Source organism: Rattus norvegicus, chromosome 5, assembly GCF_021556685.1.
Source record: "Rattus norvegicus strain SHRSP/BbbUtx chromosome 5, alternate assembly SHRSP_T2T, whole genome shotgun sequence".
In the NCBI taxonomy this organism is placed as follows: Eukaryota; Metazoa; Chordata; class Mammalia; order Rodentia; family Muridae; genus Rattus; species Rattus norvegicus.
Window position 1 is genome coordinate 114,812,770 of NC_141538.1, and position 12,270 is coordinate 114,825,039.

The 12,270-nt window shown below is 38.6% G+C and overlaps 1 long non-coding RNA gene across 2 annotated transcripts in view; it reads right to left on the minus strand.

The window, feature by feature from the left end:
- Positions 1–12,270, minus strand: part of LOC120102919 (uncharacterized) — a 441,889-nt gene that overhangs the window by 221,835 nt on the left and 207,784 nt on the right. The window lies entirely within an intron of this gene.

Here is a 12,270-nt window from a genome sequence, read left to right on the forward strand (position 1 = left end):
CTTACAGCCCAGTTAGCCTCCCTCATCAGTGCTCTGTTTGTGCTGCTCCTTTTGGGAAACCAATTTGTCTTAGCTAATATGTCAACAGATATTTATATCCTAACATTAGTGCTCTTAGAACAGCAAGTGTGTTAGCCAACAATGTCCTAACATTTGAAAATATATCACATGTGATCACGAAATCATTTCAGAAATAGAAAATTAAGTTTGCTTAATTTTTCTGAAAGTCACAAAGGTGGTGACTGGCAATTAAGGCACCGTGCATAACTGACTCCAAAACTAATCAGACCATCCTCCCTCCCTCCTTCCCTCCCTCCCTCTCTCCCTCCCTCACTTCTTGCCTCCCTCCCTTCCTGCCAGGGAACTGAACCCACAAAGCCACACTCCTAGGCACTTGCCTTTTATTTATTTAATTTTTGACTCACTACGTTTCTCAAGCTGGCCTTGAACTTGCTTCTGTAGTCTACATAGAACTTGAATTTTCAATCCTCCTGACTGACTCTGCTGAGATTGCAAGCTTGTACATCCAAGGATGCCTGAGCCTTTTATCCTTAACTGTTGAAGTAGCCATCCAACTTAAACAGAGATACAGAAGTTGTATTGTTCCAGGAGACAGGGATGACAGAGATAATAAGCCCTGTGCTCACAATCACTTAGGCAGTTTTCAAGTAAAGGTTTTGTGATAACTGTCTTTCAGCTCTTCCTTTGCTCTCTCCTTCCTAATTACAACAATTAACCCAAACTCTAAGCCGTCAAGTACTTAGTTTTGTGAATGGTGACATCCCTAAAGCTAAGAGAAGAGCCACCAGGATTTCCGAGGATTCCCAACACTCAAAGCACAAGGTTTGAAGAGAGATGCACCTCTGGGATGATGAGAAATGCAAGATGGCATCTGTTGCAACTGGTCTCAGTTGTTATCATTTCTTCCTGATATTTGCCAATAGATGAGAAACAAAACAAAACACAAAAACATTTAAAAGCCCACCTTATCCAGAAAGGGCTTATGGACTTAAGTCACCAGTGCAAATTACACAACTCCCAGGAATGTGGTGAAGATATTCATATGATTCTGGATTCCACCTGTGAATGGGAGCTCCTATCCCAGCTCCCGGAGACTTCCAGAGATTGGCTAATGATCCTTAATGCTCTATTTATACACGATGTGGCACCCACTTGGAATAAGCCCATGAGGATATTTTAATAGGTGACAAAGTTTGCATTACAAATTCAGGCTTTTAATTAATTAATTAATTTGGGCTTAATGTAAAAGAACAAAAGCAAACTTCAATTTCTAAAGCCTAGGGACCAGCTCTTCACTCTGCAACCATGTGCAAGATAAATTCGGCTTCGTTTCTTTATCTATCCCTATCTCAGTCAATGGGCTGAATGAAAGACCATAGCATAGCTGAGAGCACACTTTGAAAACTGTTAAGACACCCACACAAAGGTAAGGGATTATACTGTTGTTATCATAATAGATTACAGGAGCTCTCTGGCTAAGGCCTGTCAGGAGTCAAAGAAAAGCTCCTGGGGGAAGGGAGGGAAGGAAGACAGAATTGTTATTAATTCATTTAGGCTTTGTGCCAATTGAATTCTAGCTGTAGACCATTTCCTGTAATTATGATTCAGCAGTGCCAGGAACAAATATAGCTATCAAGTTCAACGCTCGCACAGAGAGCAAATTAGTTCATAAAATGTAGTGGATTTTATCTCCAAATTGAAATTTTGGCCTAAGCCAACGACAGACAGTAAGTCATTTAAGTTTTTCTCAGTAGAGTAATTTCGGTTAGCTGATATTTTTCAAGGGGGGGAAATAGCCATTAAGAGTAAGGTACGGTGATTAGGAAAAACAACATATTTCTATATCACATCCTAACCAGAGTCTTATTTATGATCTTAAGATGGGCATCTATTCTTAACGACCATGATTCTATTTGATCTTTGACACCAGTGGCTCCCAGTTTAATTTGTGAAGAATAATCACGCTTTATAGCCATCCACTTTATTTTTGTTTAAGATGAGGACATAGGACATATTGTTGCTGCTGTTGTTGTTTGTTTGTTTGAGATAGGCCGTATGTAGCCCTAGCTGCTCTGTACCTCAATGTCTAGTCTTACAGTCACAGAGATCTGCTTGACTTTGCCTCCTGAATACTGGGACTAAGTCATGTACTACCACACCCAGCAAGATTGAAGATTCTTGAACTTTAGTAAAAAAAAAAAAAGTAAGTAATTTTATTGCAGGAAAACCTCAGAATGACTGTTAGAGAACTGTTCTTTGCATTCAAATCAGGGTCCTCCTGTTCAGACTAGGGTGAGACAAACAAATGGCTGGGTGAGGCCAGCCCTGTGGACTTCTGTGATGGGCACCTTTCAGAGAGCAGCTGGTATTTAATTAGCATTGTAGGTTACGTTTTTACACTAAAGGAACAGATATTCACTTTTTCAAGTATTTTTATATATTAAGAGATGTCAAAACCTGGATTTTCTTATGTGTGAAATGCCTTGATTTTTAAAATGTGCAACAACCACATTCAAACTACTATTTGAATTGAATAGCATATAAGGTTGCCACACATGTTTGGAGTTTTGTTGTTGTTGTTGTTTGTTTGTTTGTTTGTTTTTGTTTTTGTTTTTGTTTGAGGCAGGGTTTCATGTTTCCAGGCTGGCCTTGAACTCATTGTATAGTTTTGGATGACCCTGAACTTCTGATCCTTCTACCTCCACCCCCTGAGAGCTAATATTACAGGTGTGCATCACCATGCCAGCTTTAGATAGTACTTCCGAGCAAAGCCAGGAGCCGTATGTACCAAATAAACACTCTGTCCACTAGCTACATCCCCAGCCCAAGAAGTTACTTTGATAGTTCTGTTTGAAGCGAGAATCGTTTGCACTTTGTGGAGCATGGGCTTTGGTCATCAGTGGATAGACAGATAGACGGACGGTTGAGAAGATGGAGGCCAGAATGATGTGCTATCTCTTCAGAATTTCCAACCAGACCAAGCTCCTAAAGCAAAGGTCTTCCTAACACTTGAAGTAATTAATAACGATCACCTTTTTGTTTTAAGTGGGAGAATTTTCCGATAAGGCAACAACACACTTGTTCATTGTGGACACGTCCTTCCCTCAATGGTAACATTTTATTTTGTTTCAGGTGACATCGTCTACCTATCTTTCATGGTGCCGCTCATTGCATTTTTAAAAGATTTTTTTTCCAGGAGCTAATTGAGCTTTATCTATGTGAGTGCGCTAGAATCTGTCACTGACAGCCTGCAGAAGGCCATTTCTTCAATTGCTCGGAAGAACTAAGAAGTCAGACATGACAAACTGCAGCTCGGAACACCTGGCAGCAAGCCCATTAGTGCTGCTGTGCCAAGATGCACTAATAAATTACTTAGAGAACACAGACTCACTTTATTTTTGTCATGAAACTCGCCACCCTAAAACCAAAGGAAAAAATAAAGTTGATTTTTTTTTGCCCTTCTTCTGTCATGGTTTGTCAGGGTCTTTGAAAACAGCATGCATTATTTATTTTATTTTATTTTTATTTATTTACATTTTGCAAAACGTAATTGCTGGCAAACCCACTCTAGTTTTTGAAAGCAGCTTCCTTTTGTTTCTTGTAAGATTTCTAGAAACCAACCCGAAGCTTTCTTTATAGCCCTTTCTCTCTGCCAAGAAGCAACTTTTAACTCCGAGGCAACTATTGCAAATGAGAAAAGCAAACAACGTTCTTCTTCCAATCCTGTTTTATAAACCCGTACCTATTACCTTAGCTTGCTGGGTAACTTAAGAGGTAATTGACTTTTTCTGAGGGGTGGAGCAAGAGTATCTCATTTGATCAGGATGTCCTTATCAATCATTGATTTAAGGATTAAGAATAAGATGTGAAGTGTCTGCTAGCATTCTGGGGATTTGCTCCATTTAGCTTGGATCAAATTCTTCCATGGGCAGAACAAGTCAGACAAGATTCAAGTCTTAAACTGATAAGTTCCCCTCAAATTATCCTCAGGTAATTTCCTGAATTGATTTTTCTACGATTCTTATCCCCTCTCTCCAGTCCTCCTTTCTGATTATGTAGCCCAGCTCCCCAGCACAAATGTTGGTATTTAGCTATATGGCCCTCGTTGTTGATGCAGCCCTTTCCATAAGAGAACCATAGTAATGGCTGGACAAAATCTTCTGTTGGGTGGTCTTGAGTTAAGCTTTTCAACTCAAAAGTGATACAAGACTTATTGGAGAGAGATTGGATGCACAAATTAAATTACATTGCTTGTGCCAGATGATAAGGGATTGGAAGCAAGTCATTGGAATCAATGTAAACTTACTAAATTAGTCTTTAGGTCCAACTATGAATACAATGGTCAGACACTCCAAAGTCCAATAAAAAGAACTTTGTACAAATGATTTTGAGCACTGGCAACCACATAAGAATCAGTGCATAGACTCCAGAGAAAGCTTTAACATAAAGAAAATGCTCACTTTGCAGAAAGATTTCTTAAAGCAATTGCAAACACAGCCTCCATGTTATTAATATTATTTGCCCAGATGCTGAAAACATCAGCAAGCTGACAGAGATGGTGGGTTACAGAAAGGCTCACATGGGAACTCCAGTTTGAGCATCTTCTCCCAGCCATTCATCACTATTCGTTCCTTTAATAAAGTCTCCAAGAAAAGCACCTTGACAACAAAGAAGCAAACTGTTCAGTCATCAGCATGAATCGCAGGGACAAAGAGGTAAAAATGAGACAGGGCTTCCTAAACTGACTCATCCCTAAAGAAGCATGAAACAGATGTTCATAGCCTAGAACTTGACAACACAGATATCACTATTAGCAAATCTAATCTCCATCTTCTCAGTTTCCTGGGTTCGAGGCTGAGATGCTAAGGAAATGAGTCAACATCATTCAGTGCTCTATTCTAAGAGACTCTAAGTTTGGGGTGTGTGCCCTTTTCTCCATATCTCCACCATAAACAACCTTTTTCAGATTTTTGCTGTATTGGTGAAGGAGACCCAAACCTCCTTCCTAGGCAAGATTATTCCCAAATATTTACAATAAAATTGAACCATTCAGTCCTTGGCGCCTGACTCATCTTTTGTTCACTTGGATGTCCCTTCCCTGGAGAATCCCACCTTAACTGTGTGGATCGCAACGGGAACCTCAGAGTCTCCATACTGCCTTACTCACACCAGTGTCCACGGTTTCTCCCCCATTCACTCTGTCAATTTAGATTCCTCTAGATATTGTTCACTCCAAACTATACTTTTCTGCTTAATTCAACATCTCCTTTAGCAAACACAGAATGTATGCTGTCTTTGCCTCAGACTCATGCTGCTGGTCGAGAATACAGTTATACAAGGTGCAATTCATCTAGCATGTGTGCGCTCAGCACCCTTTCAACACACTAGGAAAGATAAGCAGAGTGTACTATTTATGGGAAAAGGATGTGATGTTTCTGTGAGAGCTGAATGCTGTGTTAAGGGCACAGGATAGACCCTTTTGTACCAGAATCCTTTCAGAAAGGAGCATCAACTATTTTTTGAAGAAATCTGGTAGCCGAACTTCAACATGTTCTTCTCTTCTAGCTCATGCCCCAGCCCCTTCACCCCTAGAAAATGTATGGCCCACGCCAAAGACTGATGGTCGCTGTCCATTTCCTTTCATGTTCAGGTTGATAAAGGAAGGAGGACAAGCGACTCAAGAAAAAAATTGAGAAAACTCAGTTGAGTTAGCTGAGTACAGTAGCTCGTGCCTATCATCCCAGAGGTGGGAGATCAAGGCATGAGGATTGCTGTGTTCAGGTGGAACACAGCCTAGGTTCAGGTGGAACATTCTAGACCAACATGGGGTATAGGGTGAAACCCTATCTCAAAACAAAAAACAACTAAACTGAAAGAATAAAAAATCAGTTGGATTATATTCACAAATTAATTTACACAGAGTGGGAGGAATAACCAAATTCCTTTGCTTAAGATTAATGTTCTCTTCTGTGAGAAGTATGATAAAGTACATTCCCCTTGCATGGAAATGTATTAGTACACAATTCTAATCTACAACAGTTAAATTAGAAGATGGCTTAGAGTCAACCTTCTGTGAATTTCCTCTGCCTTCCTTTCCTCTTACAGACTGGGACATCAGTAAGTGGAGCTTGTTATTACATATTCCCATTCAGGGTCTCTACCATCAAGAAGCCTCAAAGCTACATTGGGGAACATGGATTTCTGAAGTAAGTATGCACATTCTGATTGCTGGGAGGTAACCATGAATACTATGAATACTGTATTTGTCATTTTGTTCAGCCACATGGTGGAATCTGGTACTGCTTAAGCCTGGAAATCCACCATTCAAAGAGTGAGAAAGCGTGTCTAACTCCTGGCATGCGCACAATAAGCCTTGCATTGTTGCCATTTACTTATGAATGTGTATGTTATATGATAACTATAAACTTGATAGATGAAATTAAATAAGTAGCAATTTTAGCAAAAGAGAGGCTTCCAGCATCTCAAAATATCCTTTAACAACTATCTAGTGTCATCTATGCTATCCCATTTCTCTCTAGCACTGAGAGACCAGCACAGAGGCATAGTATAATTGTTTACCATCTACTAAATATATCTTTAGCTTTAATTCCACACCCTACTGTATACACCAAATAGAAAATGATCTAGACGAATATGCAAGGTTTTCAGAAATTATTTCTTCTATGATCATCATATTATTCTTCCATTTTCAAAGACTTAAGGATGTTCACCCAGGTATTTAATTTGACAGTGCTGTATAATGGGATGCTTAACTCAGATAGCATTTCACATAAGGTGATATTTGCGAAGTTTGCCTCTTATGTAACCCTTCTGGGGCTTATGTAATCTTTCAAAATGCATGCTGTTACAGTGAACTTTAGTTCTCTGCTTTTAAATGTAATATTCTTTTCCAACCTGAAAAATTAGTGATAAATTCAGTATTAAGCAAGACTGTGACCAATTCGGCCAAAAGTATAGACTCTGGAGCTAAAGAGACATGTTTTCTAGTGATGGGCTGTCCTTTTGCTAATTATGTCACCTCCAGACAGTAAGCAAACTCCTGAGATTGGCCTGTGATGTAGACTGCACCTCATCTATGGGTGCATTACGCTGGCCCGTAACCTCAAGTCTTTGTGCACTAACAATATCATTCAGCTGATGATAAGACTTTAAGTGCATGCCCTACCAGATCTACCTCTCTGTGATTGTCTTATTAAAAATGAAGAAAGGAGGCACTGAACACGTAGATATTGTTAGAAAGGCCATTTGCCCACTCAACTGTTACAGATCACAGTCCAGTCTGATGAGCGCACAGGAGACTGTGCTATGCTGGCCACTCTTCCCATAGCCATGGAATGTGAAGCAAACACAGCATAGGAAAAAAAACAATGTTGAGAAGAAGGGAGTCATAGGGACAGTCAATGATAAATATCTATGAGATAGCTGGAAATGTCTCTCAAGTTTTTTTTTTAAGTAGCAAAGAATATTCTGTGATTTCACCCCTTTGTTAAAGGTAGCCTGTACAGATGCCTCAGTGGTTTTGGTTCAAGACGTGATACATGCTCTATTCTGATCACAAGTCTGATTATTTGTCTTTCTTACATAAGAATTATTGTTGTTATTCTGAGCATCTCAACAGAGGATCACAAAAAAGCTTTTCCCACTTGTACTACCCACAATGCTGTCTTCCTGTTGTTTTCCGGCAGTGTGACCCTTAAGGATCTTCGACTCTGCTACCTATACACAGTTCTGGTACAACACCACTGTTCTTACATTTTCTGTGTTTGCCCCTTTTTTCCAATCCTCTTATATGCAGCCTGAAAAATAAGGACATGAAAGATGCATTTAACAAACTCCTTTGTTCTCAAAAGGTGTCCAACCAATCAGGTACGTGATTTATACCACTGCCTTTTAAAGCTAAATAAGATCCTTTTCCAAAAGAATTGATTCTAAAGAATGACTGCAATTTCAAAGATTATGTAATTGATCAACCACTTTCTCCAATGAACTGATGATGGACATATAAATTCTATCTGCTGATAATTCCCCAGGATTATGAAATTAACAAGTTTTGTCTTAACTTCATCATTGAGTATAAATCTGTATTTAGAATAGTTAAGTGTACAGCTATGAAAAACATTTACAGGTGTTCGTTTTCTGACTCAGTTTCTTGGCCACTGTAATCTTCACTATGATCTTCAAAATAACATTAGTGTTCTTAGCGACTCATGTTGCAGTGACTCTCTCTGTGGTTCAGTGGTTAATAATCTGATCCTTAAAACAAGGTTTGGAACTGTAGGTGTTGATTTTCGTCTTTGTCTCCTTTCCACTTAGTGTTCTAACTGTTTAAGACACATGAATCCATGTGCTGTGACTGTAAAATTTCATCAGCAGGACATCATAGGCTCTATTTAGTATTATGTCAAACACTACAAAAGAAATAGATTTTTTTTTACAGAAAGTCAATATGAATAAACTGAGATGGAATAAATACATGCATTTCATTCATTACTCTAACATATTTTCCATGTTTGACTGAAGTGCAAAATAAATAATTTTGTATTAGCATATTTAATATTAAACATATATGACTCCATAGCCCATATTTGTAAAACCTGGAATATTATACTAAGGTTTATGTACACACCTAATATTTACTATAACTTAATTGTAAGATATTAAGGTGATGTGCTATAAATTTTCTCTAACTTGAAATTTTATATACTTCTACTTATCATTGTCTTTATTAATCAAGTCTGCACAAAGCCCCTTTTCTAAAATATTGTCTCAAGATAAATGTCAAGAAGTTAATATATTACACAAAATTTTTGATTATATTTACAATTATTGATAAAAACATTGGCTACAAAACAGTTTTACAACTAACACATGAATGTAAAACTATAAATATGACTTGTAGCATAATATCTGGTCTATAGTTTCAATCTGATTTCTGTATTTTGTGGGGTCTATGATTTGATCCTTTGCAATATGAAGTTGTAGTATAACTAAAAGAGGATTCTGATATGTTGAATTACAGGACTCAATTCTACACATTACTATAAAAACTATAAAATCATAACCTTGCACCAAATGGACTCTCAATGAGTTGTAGGCACCTTTCCATCTCATAAGCCTATGTTGATATTTCTCTTACTTGGCTATTAAGGAGTTAATGGAAAATCCTGGGACACATTGTTTTGAAGTTAGGCTTGCCCAGGGTAGTTGCCTTACCTCAGCCCTATATCCTACTTAAGTTATTCATCCTCTCTCTTTAGTTTCCTCTCCTTCTTCCTCCTCCTACTCTTTCTATTGTAATGTTCTCTAAACATTACCATGTATAAGAAAACATTCCACCAAGGGACAAAAGTGGCTTCAGTTCTATGAGTGGACAGCTGGATCCTCTTTCAAGCCTTTAAAATTGGATGGAAATGGCCTATGGGATATTGAGAAGACGCTGACCCAGATAAAACACAGTGGGTTGTATACAGAAAAGCTTGGGGAGAAGGAGAATTGAAGAAAGATGGAGGAAACAATCAAGAGACGAGGGATGGGAAATCCATGGTGAAGAACCTCGGTTCTATGTGGAAAGATGAGAACAGCCTGAAGATGGAGTCTGGGGCAGGTCGGAAGTGGGGGCTCGTAGAGGGCAATAATGAAGACTGGGATGCTGACCACTCGGAGTTCATCAAGGATGTTGAAAGTGCGTCTGAGTTAGGAGAGAATGACAGAGACAGTGCCAACGATGAGGAACCACTGAAGTACATGGTGGGTTTTAGAAATCTCAGTATTTCTTTACCTAGATACTTGCCCAATGTGAGAACTGTACCAGATGTCAGCCTCTGTATGTCCTCACTATTCTCCCACTTGTCTTTCCTCTGTTTATTCATTCACATGGCTCCAGGCCTGGTTCTCGTCTCATTTTCCTTGATGTTTAATTTTTATTTGTTTAACTATTAATATTTATAATTAATATTTATCTGTTTATTCTGCTAACTTTTATTCTTTAATTTTTCATTTTTGTTTTGACAACTCTGGTTTTTTATTTGGTGCATCGTTATGACAATAATATAGCATGCTTCTTTAGTTAACTGTCTCTAAAGTAATGTATTCTTATGCAGGAAATACATTTTTGCATTTATACATAATTTTAGTTGTGGCTTCCCTGCATGCAAAGGAAATCTCATTTAGTTGTAGAAAATGAGAATAACTTTTAGTTAGAGTAACGTATGAGATCCCCATGAGTACTCTGAGATTCAACACAAATATACCAATGTAATTTTGTTTATGGGACTTGGTTTGCAAAACACACCCTTTAGAAGAGTACTGTCATAATCTTCATATTTGTTTTCCATAGAGGATATTGTATATTTTGTGAGGAGCCTGATTCTTTGAACCTTTTTACTTTTTAAAATAAAAATATTCCTTACTAAAGCTATAATCTGAAAGGGAAAAGGTATCTGTATATTTCATTGTTCTTACAATGTTTGAAAAGCTAAAAGAATAGTCTACCATGGTATATTATAATTTATAAATGTTAAATATCACAATTTATGAATTTTTCAATAAATTCACAATGCATGTTATAAATTTCCTAGATTTGTCATTATGTATGATGAGATGCTAACAATATTTAAGTATCTCATTACTCCTCATATAAGATAATGTTATCATTTTCAAATTTTATTTTGTTTCAACCTATTCATTTTATATCCTCCTCACTGCCTCCCTCCCAGTCATTCTCTCCCACAATAATTACCCCATCTCCCATCCCCTTCCCCTTTGAGCAGGTGCCCCACTTGTATCCCCCACCCCCACCCCTATCCCCACCACAGGCACTTCAAGTCTCTGAGAGGCTAGGCTCTTCCCCTCACACTAAGGATAGACAAGGCAGCCCAGTTAAAGGAACACATCCCACATACAAGCAACAGCTTTTGGGGTGTCTCCAGCTCCAGTTGTTCAGGACCCACAAGAAGACCAAGCTGCACATCACCTACATATGTGCAGGGAGGCCTAGGTCAAACCCATGTATGTTCTTTGGTTGGTGATTCATATTCTGAAAGTACCAAGGATCCAGTTATTTGGCTCTGTTGGCCTTTGTGTGGAGTTCCTATTCTCTTCGGGGCCCACAATTCTTCCTCCCAGTCTTCCCTAAGAGTGCCCAGGCTCCATGTACTGTTTGTCTATGGGTGTGTGCATCTGAGTCAGCTGCTGGGTGGAGCTTCTCAGAAGACAGCCATGCTAGGCTCCTGTCTACAAGCGTAACAATGTATCATTAATAGTGCCAGAGATTGGTGTTTGTTCATGGGATGGGTCTCAATTTGGGCAGGTTATTGATTGGCCATCCCCTCAGTGTCTGCACCATCTGTGGTGCCTACATTTCTGGTAGACAGGATAAATTTTGGGTTGAAAGTTTCCCTTATTCCAGGTCTCTAGCTCTGGAAATACATCCCTTCTCTCCACCCATGTCAGTTGCAGATTTCTATTCATTTTGCCATCTCTCCTGTCACTCCCCACACCTGATCCTAACTCTCCCCAATTTACCTCCCCATACTCTCTCCCTCCCAACTCCCTCCCTTCGTCTGGCTCTTATGACTATTTTATTCCCCCTTCTAAGTGAGATTCTAGCATCCTTGCTTGTGCTTTCATCTTGTTCAACTTCCTTGGGTCTATGGAGTACAGCAACAACCCTGTTTGATGGCTAATATCCACTTATCAGTGAGTACATTCCATGCATGTCATTTTGAGACTGGGTTACCTCACTCAGGATGATATTGACCAACCCTACATCTGGCAAAGGCCTGATATCCAAAATTTACAAAGAACTCAAGAAGTTAGACAGCAAAAATCTGAATAATCCAATTTAAAAAATGAGGTACAAAGCTAAACAAAGAATTCTCAACAGAGGAATAGCAAATGGCCAAGAAACACTTAAAGAAATGTTTAAAGTCCTTAGTCATCAGAGAGATGCAAATCAAACCAACCTTGTGGTTCTGACTTGTAGCCATTGGAGTGGCTAAAATAAAAAACTCAAGGGATAGCACATGATGGCAAGGATGTGGAGCAAGGGAAATACTCCTTCATTGCTGGTGGAAGTGCAAACATGTTATGTTTTTACTAACATATCTTAAAGTAAATAAATTGCTTTTTTTAAGGTAGCAAAGACAAAGATAAGAAATTTATAATCTTTTCTTTATGCTTTTAGTTGTTCCAAAAGAAACCATTGGGATTCTGAAAGTTGCCTCTGTA